Consider the following 17,801-nt stretch of genomic DNA (forward strand, 5'->3'; position numbering starts at 1 on the left):
CTAGACTGAAGAACAAAAGGACAGCAACTTGTCTGTTCCCCGTCCCCAAATCCCCAGCGCTGTTCCCATTCCCCAATTCCCCAATAAAAAAAAATAAAAAAAAATGACTGAGACATGGTGGCTGTAAAATATGCCTGGAAATTCTTTGCCTTGGTGCCCATCAAGAGCCACTAAATAGAGGTGGGCCTTTGTCACTTGCTTCTAATGAGAATGCAACAGGTGATGCTTTGTGACTTCTGTGGCTAGGCCATAAAAGGTGATGTCACTTCTACCGGGCTCTTTCCTTGGATTGCACACTTTTGGAAGGTGTCAGAGGTCAGGCTCCTGTGAAGCAATCACAGGGAGGAGACAGTGTAGAAAGGCCACAAAGAGATAGAGTGGTGCTTACTCAGCTGGTCCAGGCTCCAGTTGTTCGCATCTTCCCAGCCCAAGCACAAGACATGGGAGTGAGGAAGCCTTTGAGACAACTCCAGCCTCGGCCACTAGCTGACTGCAGTCACATGAGAAACCCTGAGCCAGAACCACCTCGTTGAGCTGTCAGCCTCCCAAGCCATGAGAGATCGTCATAATAGAGGAGTGCTGATTGAAGGCACACAGTTTGGGCGGCCTGTTACGCAGCAGTAGATAAGTGCACATGAGCGGGACATTCTTCATCCCTTGGTTCCCATGCTACTGCATGCCCCAGGTTCTCCTGCTCTGTGACTCCTCTTCCAGACTCTTCCATAGGCCCTTCTTCCTCTGCCAGTCTCTCTGTAGCTTGTTTCCTCAAGCTCCTATCCCCTTCTCTTTCCACTCCACCCTTTCCAGTCCACTTTGAGGCCACTAATTCTGTTCTCATTGGTTCCCATAGCCTCTTCTATTTTATCCATTCAATTTTATTCATTGACTATTTGTGTAAATGTGTAATGAACAGGGTCATAGGGCAGTGAGCAAAATCAACACATTCTCTTTTAAAAGTTGGAAATCATTTTTGTTTGATTTTAGCTCCAGAAAGTCTTTTTCCAATGTTGAAATGAAATTTCCCTATGTCTTCCCTTTCATTTCCTTTTCAGTTAGAGGTAACATGTGTCTTTTACCTATTATTGTTTACTAGAAGCCACCTGTTCTAGGACTTCTGTTTGGTTACTGGGATCCATTTGCCAAGAGTTCACCTTCTATAGTCAGGTGACACTTTTGGTGTCCCTCTAGACATGGCAAAACTCAGCCTCTACTCCTAGAGGGTAAGGTTGATCCTAAGGGAAGCTATTGGGAGAGACAGCCTTTCTGCTTCTAGCTCTTTCTAGTTGCAGCTGTTATGGTCTTTTTCTTATTGTTTATTTTCCTCTTCTCAGTGATAGGAATAAGTAGGCCCACCTGTAGAGCTAGTGCTGGCTGTTCCTTTGGGAGACGAGTCATCCCCCCCCTCCGGTTAATACACACACAGGCAGATAACACAGTTCCTGAGGGGGGGGTAATCATGTATCAGCAACCTTAGAAGAGTTAGTTCCTTTTATTATATCTACATTCTTTGTTAGAACATATTGTGCGCATTCTATCCCTGATAAAGAAAAGTTGTGTGACATGTTGCAAAGCTTGCTCTAAAATAAGCCAAAATCTTTTGGTGACTTGGAAACTTAACCCATTGTTTATGGATAAGTTCTCTTTAGTCTCACTTTTCAGTGAGAGATGACAGGACCTGAAATGTGGCCACTTGTGGGGCAGAGAAAGTAGAACTAACAATGGCAAGAGAAGCAATTAAAAATGGCAATCGCAGAAATTTAAATTTGGCGCCTGGGAATGGAAGTGGTATAACTGCAAGCAACTCCACTGGAAGGGCTCAGTACATACCTGCAGCGTTCCACGATGGTTAATTTTATCTCAACTTGACTGGGCCATGCAGTACCCAGACATTTGGTCAAACATTATTCTAGGTGTTTCTGTGCAGGTGTTTTGGGGGTGATGTTAACATTTAAATGTGTAGACTGAGTAAAGCAAATTGCCCTCCCTAATATGGGTGGGCCTCATCAAATCAGTTGAAGGCCTGAGTAGAACAAAAGGTTGACCTACTCCTGAGTAAGACAATTCTCCTGCCTGTTGGTCTTCAAATTAGAACACGGGCTTTTTCCACCTGCTGGCCTTTCAACTGGGGCATTGGCTCCTCCTGGTTCTATAGCAGCCTGCTGGCTTTAGAGAAGAAAGTGAATGGAAGTCGGGAGAGGAAGGACTCAGGGTTTCCAGTTCACATCAGCATCTTATCTCTTCATCTTCTATTTTTTGATTAGACCAATGGGTCCTAAACCTAGCTGAAGTGAGAAGCATGGGCCTGTGCATTTCTTTCTTTCTTGTAGCTTTTTTCCCTATAGTTGTTCAGGTGATTATGATGTTTGGAGACTTTGGAAAACTACTGAACAAGGTTGCTTTCTGTTGCCTTTTGTGAATGGTCACAGTGTAATAGGAATGAAAACGAAAATGCATTTTTTTTCCCAGGAAGGTTAAAAACAAAACCAGGAACAAATGCTGGTCTTTGCCGAAAAAGGTCAAATGAGGAATACTTTCATGACAAATACGGGGTATATTTTTACATTGATTTTGCTTTTTCTTTCTTCTGGGTTTAGTACTACAAATATCTTAAATTTTATTGAGATTGAGCTTTTTTATATTTTCCCAGCTGCTCAGGGAAGAGTGACCATGAATTAAATTTCACTTTTAATCTTGAGCATGGCAAGAGTGTGTGAGTGTGAGTGTGAGTGTGTGTGTGTGTGTGTGTATGTATTCCAACTTTGAATATCTAGTCATTGCCACAAAAAGTTAGCAACATTTCCATCTATAATTCACAGGGTAGCTATAATTAACTTGTATATTTATTATGACAATTTCCTAGCAGACAATAATATAGGGTTGTCGGAAAAGTCATGACATATTTTTTCTATGTTTTTAAAAGGTCATTAATTTATATAAAGAACAAAGATCAATCAATGGTATATTGCCCATTTTGTTCAATAATCTTTTGCCATCTTTCAGTGACCTTCATAATTCCTCGTTCATAGAAGCACCTGTCTTTATCGGCGAAAAACTGAACAAGGTGCTGATTTACAGCCTCAACTGAATTGAACGTTATACCATGCAAGGAGTTTTGAAGAGAGCGAAACAAGTGGAAGTCTGACTGTGCAAAGTCACGTGAGTATGGTGGGTGTGGCAACACATCCCATCCAAGTTCCAATAATTTCTGACGGGTGATCAAACTTGTGTGTGGTCTTGCATTGTTGTGATGGAACACAACTCCTTTACGATTAACAAGTTCTGGACGTTTCTGGATGATGGATTCATTCAAACTGTCCAATTGCCGACAGTCCACATTCAAATTGATTATTTGGTTCCTTGGTAGGAGCTCAAAAAACACACCTTTAAAATCCCACCACACTGAGAGCATAACCTTCCTCTGATGGATGTCTGCTTTCGATGTCATTTGAGGGGAATCATCACGTCAGGACCAAGACTGTTTGCACACCGCATTGTAAAGAATCTACTTCTCATCACCAGTTATCAGTCGCTTCAAAAAAGGATCATTTTCCTCACGTTTAATGAGCATATTACAGATGTTTATACGCACCGTCAAATGAACTTCTTTGAGTTCATGTGCAACCCAAATATCGAGCTTGCTTACGTATCCCAGCTTCTTCAGGTGGTTGTGAACGCTTGAATGATGGATGTTCAGTGTTTCTGCAATCTCTCATGTCGTGTAATGTGGGTTTGACTTGATCGATGCCTTTATTTTGTCGCCATCAACCTCAGTGGACCTCCCTGACTGAGGAGAGTCGTTGAGATCAAAATCACCAGCACGGAATTTCATGAACCATCATTGGCACTGACATTCTTGTAGAGCATTGTCACCATAAACTTTATGCAACTTTTCACAAGCTTGATGCGTGTTCTTCCCTTTATGGAAGTAAAACAGTAAAATATGATAAAAATGCACAGTTTGGTCTTCCATCTTCAACTTATTGTAAAATCTCCAAAACTCAACAAAATCGCTCAATTTTTTGTTAGAATGAAGCTAGAACTGTCAGCTATTAAATGACATAGCAATAACATAGATGCAAATGACTCTAGTACTTCCAAAAATGAACCAGTGCCATCTGTTGCAAACATGCATCATGACTTTTCCGACAATAAATCATCTTGGCCTAAAAAAAAAATCAGTATATTTCAGCAAATTTCGAACATATGAAGGAAAGTATCTCCAGGAAGGTGTACCTTTTCCTAATTAGCACAAAGATGTCATATGGACTAGTGGTGACTGGGTTAATTAAGTGGTTGTGCTCTAGCTACTTTTTTTTAAAAAAGATTTTTATTGGGGAAGTGGGGGGATGGGAACAGTGTTGGGGAATTGGGGGAAGGGGAACAGACAAGTTGCTGTCTTTTTGTTCTTCAGTCTAGTTGTGGAGGACGTTGCTTCACTGGCCCAAGTTGGCACCATCATTGCGCTCTTCCCAGGCAAGGCAGATCAGTTGCCGGCTTCTGGACGGCCGCTCACAGTGGCTGCTGGCCGCTCACGCTGGCTGCTGGCTACACACGGTAGCCCATGGCAATCCACTGCAGCAGGGGCTGCACCCTAATCCATCGCCGGCGACTCACAGCAGCCCAGCTCCAGGTTGAGCTGTTGTTCAGCATCTTAGCTGTGGAGGGCAGGCCCTCATATGTGGGATCCGAACCGGGGCCCTCCAGCATCCCAAGCCAGCTCTTAACCAACGCGCCACTCAGCCGGCCTCTAGCTACTTCTTTTATCAACTTCCTACCTCTTGCCTCTGGACCATCCCCAAATATAATGTTCCTTCTGAGGAGTGTAGTGACAAGTCTCATTAATTTATTTGACAAACATTTATTGAGGTCTACTGGCTTGAACATGCAATGATCTGGAAAGCAAAGCTATACATTTTCCTGCTAGGACTGAAGAAAAATTATTGGCTCCTAAATGGAAAAAGAAAACTACCAAGTCAAAATTAATTAATTAACAAGTGTTCTATTAAATGGCTGTGAGATTTAATATGCCAACTTTAAACATTGTTAAATTTGGTAAATAAATTTGGTGCTCAAAAATTCATAAACTTTATAGAAATTTATGTATATTTGAAAACAATTTATAAATTGGGTGTTATTCTTCACAAAATTCTTCAATGTTCGTGAGAAGAGCCAAAAAGTTACAGACAAAAATTAGTTAAGTGGTCACTCATAACTAAATAATTAAAAATGTAATTTGGGCCGGCCGAGTGGCTTGTTGACTAAGAGTTGGCTTGGGACGCCAGCTCTGAGCAGCAGGGCCGCGGTTCGGATCCCACATGGGCCAGTGACACTGCCCTCTACAGCTAAGATGGCGAACAACTGCTTGACCTAGAGCTGGGCTGCCATGTGGCTGGCGACGGCGTAGGCTGCAGTGGGGCTGCAGTGGGCTGCCGTCAGCTACTGTGAGAGGCAGGCAGCCAGTGTGAGCGGCCGGAAGCCGGCGTGAGCTGCCAAGGGCCTCCGTGAGCGGCCATCCAATGGCCGGTGACCGATCTGTCTCATCCGGGAAGAGCACAATGATCACAATACCAACATGGGCCAGTGAAGCGAAGTCCTCCACAACTAGACTGAAGAACCAAAGAACAGAGACTTGTCTGTTCCCCTTTCCCAATTCCCCAGCACTGTTAACCTCCCCCAATTCCCCAATAAAATCTTTAAAAAATTTATAATTTTAAATATAAATATATGTTTACTGTGGGATATGCATAATTTTTTAAAAATTTATTTTTCAACTTTTTATATGAAATTTTCAAATATATAGGAAAGTTGAAAAAATAATGCAATGAGGGCCAGCCGAGTGACTCAGTTGGTTAAGAGCTCGCTCAAGAGCGCAAGCTCTGAGCAACAGGGTTGCCGGTTTGATTCCCAGCCCGAGCTGAGCTGCCGCTGAGCTGCCAACAGGTGGCAGGATGGCTCAGTTTAAAAAAAATAACTAATGCAAAGATTACATTGTTGAATCACCTAGATTCAACAATTGATAACATTTTCTCATATTTGCTTTATCTATTTATCAAGCTCCCTATTTTTTGCCGAATCTCTTGAAAGGAAGTTGCAGATGTTATATCACTCCTATATTTCCTCAAAATAAGGACCTCTTTATATGTAATCACAATAACATTATCACACTTAAGAAAATTAATAACACTCTATCATATAATATGGAGTCCATATTTGAAATACCATAGTTGTTCCCTGTATAAATTAACCACTGCCACATAACAAACACTTCAAAACTTAGTGTCTTCATATAACAGTTGTTTACCTAGCTTGTGATACTTTAGGTTGGCTCTATAGGCTTGGCCTGGCAGTTCTGGCTTCAGTTGGTTCTCTCATGAAACTATGATCAGTAACAGGTCACCTGGGCCTTTCCGTTTCTAGAAGTTGCCTGGCTATCATCTGAGGTGCTGCGGGCAACTGGGTCACATGTCTCCTCACCTAGCAGACTTGTCTGAGATTTCTCATGTCCTAACTGTTTAGCCTGTGGGCAGCATTCTCTATTGTTACTGCTGTCTCCTGGGCTTTTGTCCCTGTTTTTCCATTAGCTTTATTTCCATTAGCTCAATTACCCTCCATAGCAAACACCTGGAACCTGAAAAACAGACCTGACTTGCTGGATATAGTATTTTTAGGCAATCTATGCTTCTAGTTGGTTTTCCTTCCTTTGTCTGCCTGTGCACTTTTTGACAAATGCTCCTAGCCTTAAGCCATACAGCCACAGGAGGCAGTATTCGTAATGACAGGAGCCAAACCTACTTAAGCATACAAGTGTAACCGAAGCCCCAACCTGCAGGCAATCAAGGCTACCTCCTTCCCCTTTATTCATGGGGCTCAGGCTGACTATTAGGGTAGTGACACCACCCTCTTTAATCCTTAATTCTTTTCTACCCAGCTTGGCCTCCTAGCTGTCCTCTCTCCCCTCTCCACTTGTACTTTCCTGTGGCTGGTGGTCTCTATCATGCAATGAGCAAAGAGAAAAGCAGAGGAATTTTTGGTGGATTCAAATGAGGGATATTGGGGGTAGCTCTGGTCCAGATGGTGGAGTAGGTAAACACTGTGCTTGCTCCCTCCCGCAACCACATCAAAATGACGACTAAACTACAGAACAACCATCACTGAGACTCTCCTGAAGTCTAGCTGAACCAAAGCCCTACAACTAAGGATATACAGAAGAGTCCACCTTGAGACTGGTAGGAGGGGCAGAGACATGGAATGGGCTGGTCCCACACCACATGTGACCATTAAAAATCTGGGGGGATATCTTGGCTGTGGAGGTGCCCCCTGTAGGAGCGAGGGATCCCACCGCTAGGCTCCCCAGCCCAGGGTTCTAGTGCTAGGAAGAGAAATCCCCACAACTTCTGGCTGTGAAAACCAGCAGAGATTGCGGCTGAGTGAGACAGAGGGCTGCTGGAGTCTCAGGCATTCTTCTTAAAGGGCCCATGCAAGGACTTACTTGGTGATGGAGTCACTTGCTCTGAGCTCCAGTGCTGGGGAAGCAGCTCAGTGGGTGCCAGGAACATATCAGGAGGAACTGAATTGTTTAGCTTCAGAGCAAGGGATGGAGGGGCAGCTTTCTTATAGGTACAAGTACTGGCAGAAGCCATTGTTCCTTTGTTGGGCCCTCCCGTCACCCATACTGCACGCACAGGCAGCTGCCCTGAGGCTCCATCAGCCTGGCTAACACCTGTCATTCACCCTGATTCCCTGAGACCCTGCCCTGCCTAACTCGTGGGCTCACCCAAGCCACTCCAAGTGGCTTTTTCATACAAAGTCCTGTCTTGGCTCATGCTGCAGGTTTTCTTAGAATCTCTCAAAGGTGCACACACTCTAAACAAGCAGCATCTGGCCTCGGCATGCCCTATACCTCTTGCTAAGCAGCCCCAAGCCAGGCACTAGCAGCAGCCAGCTTCAGTTCATAACTTAGCCTCTCCCAGGTACCTCCAAGCCCAGCACAAATGGCAATCATCTGCAGGTCACTATGTAGCTCATCCCAAGTGACCCCTGGCAGGACACAGTGAGTAGCTGAACTTGGCCTACACCAGAGCCCCTCCCAAGAGGCCCCAGAATCAACACACCTGATGGCCAGCTTTAGACCACACTAGAGCACCATCAAACCACCTCCACAAACAACACACCCAAAGGGCAGACTAGGCAGGCACCAGAGCCCTGTTAAAGCAAATCTTGCTCTGTAGGGTCAGTCCTTCAGCAAAAGCTTCTCTGCTGTAGTCACAGCCAGTCCTCACAATCAATCAGCCCAAGGGTCAATCCCCCCACCCCATTGATGTACAAACAGCAACCAAGGCTCAACTATAACAGGAGGGCACCCACAACCCACACAAAGGACACACCTGCAGCATCCTACTCAGGTGACTAGAGAGACCACGCCACTGGGCCCCACAGGACACCTACTACATAAGACCACTCTATATAAGACCAGGAGATGTAGCAGCTCTACCTAATACATAAAAAGAAACACAGGGAGGCAGCCAAAATTGGGAGACAAACATGTCCCAAATGAAAGATCAGAACAAAGCTCCAGAAAATGAACTGAACAAAATGGAGACAAGCAATCTACCAGATGCAGAATTCAAAACACTGGTTATAAGGATGCTCAGTGATCTCAGGGAGAACTTCAAGAAAGAGATAGGAAACATAAAAGTGGAGATAGAAAACATAAAAAAGACCTGGTCAGAAATGAAGACGACAGTAACTGAAATGAAAACTATATTACTGGCAATCAACAGTGGATTAGATGAAGCAGAGGATCGAATTAGCAATTTGGAAAATAAGGTAGCAGAAAACACCCACTCAGAACAGCAAAAATAATTTTTATAAAATGAGGACAGAGGCCTCTGGGACAACCTCAGATGTAACAACATTCGCATCATAGGGGGACCAGAAGGAGAAGAGAGAGAGAGCAAGGAATTGAAAACCTATTTGAAGAAATAACGATGGAAAACTTCCCTAACCTGGTGAAGGAAATGGATATTCAAGCCCAGGAAGCACAGAGAGTTCCAAACAAGATGAACCCAAAGAGGCCCACAGTAAGGCATCATAGTTAAATTACCAAAGGTTAAAGACAAAGAGAGAACCTTAAAAGCAGCAACAGAAAAGCAGTTATTTACCTACAAGGGAGCTCCCATAAGATTGCCACCTGATTTCTCAACAGAAACTTTCAGGCCAGAAGGTATTGGCATGAAATACCCAAAGTGATGAAAATCAAAGACCTACAACCAAGAGTACTCTATCCAGTAAGGCTATCATTTAGAATCAAAGGACAGATAAAGAGTTGCCCAAACAAGAAAAAACTAAAGGAGCTCATCAACACCAAACCAGTATTACAAGGAATCTTAGAGCAGCTTCTTTAATATGAAAAAAATATATAAAAATATGAATAATAAATGGCAATATCTACATATCTATCAACAATTACTTTAAGTGTAACTGGATTAAATGCTCCAATCAAAACACAAGGTGGCTGAATGGATAAGTAAACAAGACTCTTATTACATATGCTGACTACAAGAGATTCACTTCAGATCAAAAGACACACACAGACTGAAAGTATAGGAAAAAGGTATTTCATGAAAATGAAAAAAAACCCAACAACCTGCGGTAGCAATACTTATACCAGACAACATAGACTTAAAACGAAGGCTACAACAAGAGACAAAGAAGGACCTAGTAATCCCACTTCTGGGTATTTATCTGATGAAACCCAAAATGCTACTTTGAGGGGACATGTGCATCATATGTTCATTGCAGCATTGTTTACAATGGCCAAGATATAGAGGCAGCCTGGGTGTCCATCAATGGATGAATGGATAAAGAGGAGGTGGTACATATATACAGTGGAATATTGCTCAGCCATGGAAGGGAATGGGTTCTTGCCATCTGTAGTGTCAGGGATGGACCTGGAGGGTATTGTGATGAATGGAGTGTGTCAGACAGAGAAAGACAGATGCAATGTGATTTCACTTGTATGTGGAATGTAAAGAACAAAATAAACAGAACAGAAACAAACTCACAGATACAGATAACATTTTGATGGTTGCCAGATGGGAGGAAGGGTTGAGAGGATGAATGAAAAGGGGAAGGGATTCAGAAGTACATACTAGTACTTACAGAACAGTCATGGGCATGTCAAGTACAGCATAGGGAATATAGTCAATAAGATTGTAATAACTACGTATGGTGCCAGGTGGGGACTAGACTTATTGGGGTGATCACTTCCTAAGTTATATAAATGTCTAATCACTATGTTGTATACCTGAAACTAATATAATATTGTATGTCAACTATAACTGAAAAATAAAAAAAAAATTAAAAACAAATGAGGGATATTAGTCAATACGTGAATTTTTATGTTGGAAAACAGATATTTACATGCTTCATATGTCCACGTGTTACGACTTGCAATATAACTTGGGGTGGTTTCAGGAGGTGAACTTGAGGCTCTGAGTCAAAGACCAGAGCCGCGATCTGCCTCCCACACTTCCCTTTTCATAGGTCCTGGAGCGGGTCCTCCAACCTGACTCGTTAGAAGTTATTTCCTCAGTGGGAATAGTTTGGGGAATTCAAAAAGGATAATTGAAAATGCCCTTTGTAAATGGAAACACTGTATAAATCTAATGAATTTATTTAAATTCATTTATCACAATTTGTTAAAATTGTGGTAAGAGCAGTTAATTCTGAAGTCTACACTCAACAAGTTTTGAAGTGTACTCAAGTATTGTTATTGATAGGCACAGTGTAGCACAGCAGAGCTCTGGAACTTATTCATCTAGCCCAGGGGTTGGCAAATGGCGGCTCGCGAGCCACACGCGGCTCTTTGGGTACGTTCCATCTCAAAAGTTTGCCGACCCCTGGAAGAGCCAATCCTGTCCCTCACAACACTGTAAAAATTATTCGACAGCCATAACTATATTTTTACATAATCACCATTATGTGAATAATGTCCTTTAAAAATTTTATAAATGAAACTATGATAGTTTTATTTTCATTTTCAATTTGACTTCAGAGCCACATGTACGTACCCAAATTGGCCTGTGGCTCGGGAGCCATAGTTTGCCGACCCCTGATCTAGTGCGACCAAAACTTTACACCTATTCAACAACTCCCCACCTCTCCCTCCACACAGCTCCTGGCAACCACCATTCTACTCTCTGCTTCTGTGAGTTTGAGTATTTTAGGTACTTCATATAAGTGGGATCATACAATATTTGTCCTTCTGTGACTGGCTTACTTCAATGAGCATAATGTCCCCTAGGTTCATCCATGTTGTCAAATACTGCAGGATTTCCTTCTTTTTTATGGCGCAATAATATTCCACTGTGTGTATATATCTATTTGTTACATGACACATCTATCCCATTTTCTTTACCTATTCATCCATCAGTGGACATTTAGGTTGCTTCCACATCTTGGCTATTGTGAATAATGCTGTTAGAAACATGGGAGTCAAGATTTAATGACTCATAAAGACATGCAGATTTAGGGAAAAGAATAAGACCTGGAGAAGCACTCAATCCTCTCTAAAGCCATGAACAAAATGAGAGACTCCATCCACTGAATTATGCAGGGGAGCCCATCTTTGTATGTACTCATGAGAACCAGCCAAACCAGATGCTTTCCTGGCTCATGACCAGGGTGGGGGCAAACGTCACCTCTGGCTATGATTAGAAAGCCTGCATCTTCCTAAAAATAGGTTCATTTTACTCGATCTTAAAATAATATTTGCTAATGTTTATTAGAGCTTATTATATGCTAGACATTCTTCTAAAGACATCTACTAACACATGTATTTCTTATGAAAACTATACAATAGGAACCGTTTTATCCCTATCTTATAGATAAGAAAACTGAGGCACAAAAACATTAGAAGTCTCGCCCAAAGTCACTCCCCAAAGTCACTCCCCAAAGTCACAGCTGGAATGTGGTAGAGCTTGACAAGGAGAAAATTCTAAGATGTGTTAAATTACACCAGGCTGGAAGGCGGAAGGAAGAGAGAAAGGACGGTTAATCGGTTAACAGCTGCAGGGCAAAACCAACAAAAGACTGCTTATATTCCTGAATGTGTGTTAAAAATGAATTAACTTCTTTTCTAGGTGGCTATTTCTACAATTTTCTAAAGGGAACAGGTATGTAGTCGACCACCAGGAGCCACCGACCACCAGGAGCCACCGACCACCAGACGCCACTTACCACCAGGAGCCAATGACCACTAGGTGCCACCGACCACCAGGAGCCACTGCTTCTTGCTTACGCACGAACTTTCTGGACTGTTGCCCACACCGATCCTGAAGAGCAAACTTTTCTTCCTTAGGGACTCTGCACTTATCCCAGAACTAGCCCCGCCTTGCCTCCCACCCTCTTTGTCTGTAACCAATGTAAATTCTTTCAAAACAATTGACATCTTTCTTCCCCAAATTGTATGCATATAAGAACCAATCAGCCCCAGGCCAGCTGACACGTTGCTTTCTCCATCTGGCCCTGCTGCTGGTGCTTTAGATGGCATGCCTCAACACCTGGTCCTTTTCCTGGCTAGTTTGGCTGAACAAACCCTTCTTTTAGAAAAACTTTTAGCTGTGAAAGTTTTTGTTTAACAAGCTCAAAAAAAGACAAATAAGGATTTATTATTAACCAGAAAAGTGTTTCTAACTAAAATGATACTTCTAAAATCTAAGAAACAGACACCTAAGCACAAAAAGGTTTCTTTTATTAATGAAAACTTTTACAGTAATGAAAAACCCAGTTTACTTATAAAAGCAAGGCCCTATAGGAAAACTTGCCTTATACAGCTTGTGATAAAGAGAAGCAGTGAAAATACGTAATACAAAAATAATTCTACGTATCATTAAATCTGAAAAAAAATGTATAGCTCAGCGGCCTAACCATGGATTCATCCCTGCAGATTCGAATTAAGCTATGAATTGTGTGTCTCTCATTCCCAGCATCACTTGGTGGGGCGTTCTTTTCTAATGATACTTCAAAGCAGCTAAAATTAGAAAATTAGCATAAAGACAGGTCCTAAAGTGCTATTTGGAACCCAGGGTTTATTATTTTTATTCATTCAATAGTAAACATTTAATGGGTACCTATTATTTGCCAAGGGTACCTATAGTTCCTTGAGAATAAATATAAATAAAACTCATCTCTGCCCTCAAGGAACTTGGGGTCTTTCTGCCTGGCTAAAGACACATCACTGAATTGCTCAAGTCTGCGGGGTGGTAGATGAGGGTAAACCGGGTCAAATATTCGGTGATGGAAGGAGAACTGACTCTGGGTGGTGAACACACAATGTGATATATATTGGGTTGTTGGAAAAGTCATGACGCATTTTTGCAATGAAAACCAGAAAAACTATATCATGACTTTTCCGACAACCCAATAGATGATGTATTATAGAATTGTACACCTGAAACCTATGTAACTTTACTAACCATTGTCACCCCCAATAAATTTTAATTAATAAAAAAGAATAGGAAAAAAAAAGAGCCAAGGACAAAGGTCCAGTGAGGTTGGGGGTGGTCAGACTTGCCTGGGAGAGCTCTGGTGGGTTGGCCATTCAGAACTTACTTCAGGTGAGCCTAGAAGTACAGATAGAGAAAGTGGGGTATGAGCGTGGTTCAGTAATTTCTCAAGGGGATGTAAATCACAGGCTCAAGACCCAGAATTGGAAGCCAGGTCATCACCCAGTGCTCTTTCCTCCTTACCATATGGAGACAAATCTCTAATATCACGGGCCACCACCTCACTGTCATGTGACAGATGGTTCCAAGGTGCTCCAATTAATTCCTCTGATATCACTTGTGTGAATGTTTGGATTCTAACAGTTATGGATGAATTAGTCATTGATTACAACTGTTTCAAGGTGACCCTTAGAACAGTGGTCTCCAATGTGTGATCCCCAGACTAGCAGTATCAGTCTCACCTGGGAACATGTTAGAAATGCAAACTCCCTAGCCCCACCCCAAACCTGCTGAATCAGGAACATTGGGTATGGGGCCCAGCCATCTGTACTTTAACAAAGTCTCCAGGTGATACTGATAGAGCTAACATGTGAGAAACACTGTCTTAGAGAAGTTTAGAAAAGGTGACTTTCATATGTGTTTGCTTGTTGACCAGTTGTCCAAATGTTGTAGCTATAATTCTTGCATTTGATTAGTGGGGGTGGGCGTGGGGGACTGGGCTCTTGCTATTTCACATGTGGTTGGTGGATCAAAAACACTGCATGACCTGGGAGCTTGTTAAAAATGCAGAATACCAGGCTTGTCCGGACCTCCTAAATCAGAATCTATATTTTAACAAATGCCCAGGTGATGCATATGCGCATCAAAGTTGGAGAGGTGCCGGGCTAGATCCAATGCCAAAGTTCAGATTATATAATTCTGTGAGTTTGAAAGTGGTCACAGATCAGATTGTATTAAAGTTTTCAAAAATACAGCTTCCCACGCTTGCAACTGTTTCATCACTATGCCAATGCATACAGAAAGGCCTTGGCATTTCAGTTCAATTTTTTTTAAAAAAGACACTTATTTGGCGTTTTCTGTGTGCCAGTATTGTACTAAACATGAGAAATACAAATGTAAGTGAGATGCAGGTACTTCCCTAAACAGAACAGATTTAAAAACACAACCAAAAAAAATGTGTGAAGAATGCAGTAATAGGAGCATTAACAAGACACAGGGAGCTCAGAAGAGGAAGTGTCTCTCTGAAGTCTTCAGGGGACGTGGTTGGAAGGGCAATCATGGAGGGCTGCCGGGGGAGGTGACCTCTGAGATGTGATTTAAGAAAACGACTAGGACTTCATTAGTTGGACAAAGTGGAGGAAGGACTTCAAGATGGAGAGCTATTTTCCTTGAAAAGGGTCACTTAACATTGTAATTCCAAATTCAAGTATGTATCAAAAATCTATCATTATACTTTCAATCTGTGTTTATTCCTGTGTTGCCTCAGGCATCTGTGACCTCCATTCTGCCTTCTGTATTCTCAAAGACAGATAAAAATGAGTTCATGGATTTAGTTATTCTTTCTATTATGCTATTTTATTTAAGATATGTTCGAATGTGATTTAGTGATATTTTCACATGATTAAATGTTATAATTATAATGTCTTATTTCACATCCATTTGCTTTTATCAGTATGAATATTGTGTAATAGAAAAATAATTCTAAAATATAGAGTAATCCTTCACTCATAACAACATGAATGGGTGATATATACAGGCTCTGTTTCAAGAATAATTTTTTTTCTTTTCAAACTGCAATTTATTCCCAAGAATGTAATTCTTATTTAATGAACCTGAACGTAAAATGGTAGTTGCACCCCATCACACAGCAGATAATACAATTTACATATATTGTTCTATTTCCCCTGGCCTGTCAGCTGTGTGATTCTAGAAGGCATCAAGTTAATAGAAATGTATCATTGCTTGGCTGATCTTGTAGCCACTGAGTAATGTAGGAGTTTTCTCTCCTGTTAACATCTCATCCAGTTTTTCCTGGGAGTTCTTGATGGTATCTCACATGAGTTCACCAACAGTTCTGCACAGAATGTGTGACATTCACCATGGTTTTCTGCCTCGGCTCATCTTTGTTGTGATCTACTCACTCCAAACGGGAGGAGAGCACCTCAGCCTTTCCCCATGCCACACCATCACAATGGATCCTGTGGCATGGCCAAGGATGTTCCCTCCAAGTGAACCAGAGGCAGGATGTGTACAACTTAGAAGTGTTACAAATCACCATCCCCAATCTGTCTACCCTTTGCCATCTAATTCTCAGTATGCTGCTTGTCCCATAGGAGCTGATCAGAGATTCATGTGGGAGAAATAGTCTACATCTATGGAGAAAGAGGAATGTGGATTCCTACCTGACTTCATAAAAGTGAATTTCAGATGGATTAAAGACCTAAATATGAATGATGAAACTATAAATAGAAGGGAGTTTGGGAAAATACATTTCCCATAAAGAACTGAGGAAGGACTTTTAAACAAAATCCTCAAGGCATAGTGCTGGATAATGTACATTGTTGGTGGGGTATATAGATTAGTGCCCCGTGGGTGTGTAGACAGGTGTGGCCATCTTGGTCATATAAGGTATCTGCATACCTTTTGACCCAGTGTGTGTGTGTGTGTGTGTGTGTGTGTGTGTGTGTGTGTGTGTTGTTTCTGTTCTTACACAGGGGGATGTATGAGGATATTCATCACAGTTGTGTTTGAAGAAGGAAGTTGAAGGTCATCTAGGTGTCCATCACTGGGGAAATGAATAAGTAAAGGTGGTGGTTGTATGTTATGGAATACCATACAGCAATTAGAAATGAGGGTCTGACCAAAGGGTACACAGAGCAACATGGGAAAGTTAAGCTAACTATAATAATTAGAATAAGGTCTATAGCACAGGACCATTTATATTAAGTTGTGGTACATTGTCTTCTAACTCTCCAGAAGACCTGCTATTTAGATGATGGGCCTCCTGAACTGGTCATTTTATTTCTTCCATTCTGTTTTCTTTCCTTTCAATCCCCTCCCATCCCCTTTCTTCTCTCACCTCTTTGTCTGATTTATCCCGGTTGTGTCTATGAGTGTCAGTATAAACCCACTACCAACATTTTTCTACACTGTAGTCATTCTGTCATGGAGAGGAACAAAACTTATCATACAAGGTTTGAAATGAGCCTAGATGTACGCAAGTGTACTTCTGGGTCTTTTGGTTTGGTTTGGTGTTGGGGAATACATAATTTATTGCAGACAGAGCAACCAATATCTATCTCTCTGCTTGACGCTCTCTTCCTGTAAAATCGGCCAGCCTGCTTTGGTAGCCTGCTTGAAAGGAAACCTCAGATGCTCAGGGACTGATGCTGGAGAAAGAAGGTTCAGAGCAACTTAGCTTGGATTGCTTTCCTTGCTCCTGCCATCAGCATGGATGGCTGGGCCTGCCCAGTGGAAGGGAATCACCATCTAGTGAAGTGGAAAAATACCTTCCACTTTTAAAATTCCACACCTGGGCATACATCCTAGAGAAAAATCACAACAGGCATGCACAAAGAGACAGGTACAAGGATGTTCATTGCAGCAGTGTTTTTAATAGCAAAAAATTGTAAACAACCTAATTGTCCATTAAGAGCAGAATCTAAATTCTAATATGCAATTGATTACTGTGAAGCAGTGAAGATAAATGAATGAAAACTATATCTATTAAAAGTATAGTTCTTACAAAACTAATGTTGAATAACAAAATCAGAGCGTGGAAGGATATGTACAGTATGATACCATTTACATCAAGTCGACAAACATGCCAAACAATATCACACATTGTTGAGGACATGTAATTATGTGGTATCTATATGAAGAACCACATGGGACTGATATAAAAGCAAAATCAGGCTTGATGATATCTGAGGAGGAACATGGGGCCTGGGAAGGTTACTCAGAATATTCCAGCTCTGTCTCTGATGTTTATTTCTTTAAAACTAAGATCCAAAACAATATGGTAAGTTGCTAGGATCTGACAAATCTGGGTGGTGGGTACACAGACATTGACTTTAGAAAATTGTAGAGAATAATGCATGTTTCAAGTATGCTATACAAAAATCACAATATAAATCAATTTGTGCTAAAGTAGAGATAAAAAAAAGGTACCTGCACATCTAGTTGTGCACACCTAGATCACGGCCAGGCAAGGAACTGTACTACTCATTTATGACCTTCACATAGTCCATTTGCCCACGCTTTAACCAAAATCATAAACATGCCAAGCCAGGG

Source organism: Hipposideros armiger, unplaced genomic scaffold, assembly GCF_001890085.2.
Source record: "Hipposideros armiger isolate ML-2016 unplaced genomic scaffold, ASM189008v1 scaffold_155, whole genome shotgun sequence".
NCBI lineage: Eukaryota > Metazoa > Chordata > Mammalia > Chiroptera > Hipposideridae > Hipposideros > Hipposideros armiger.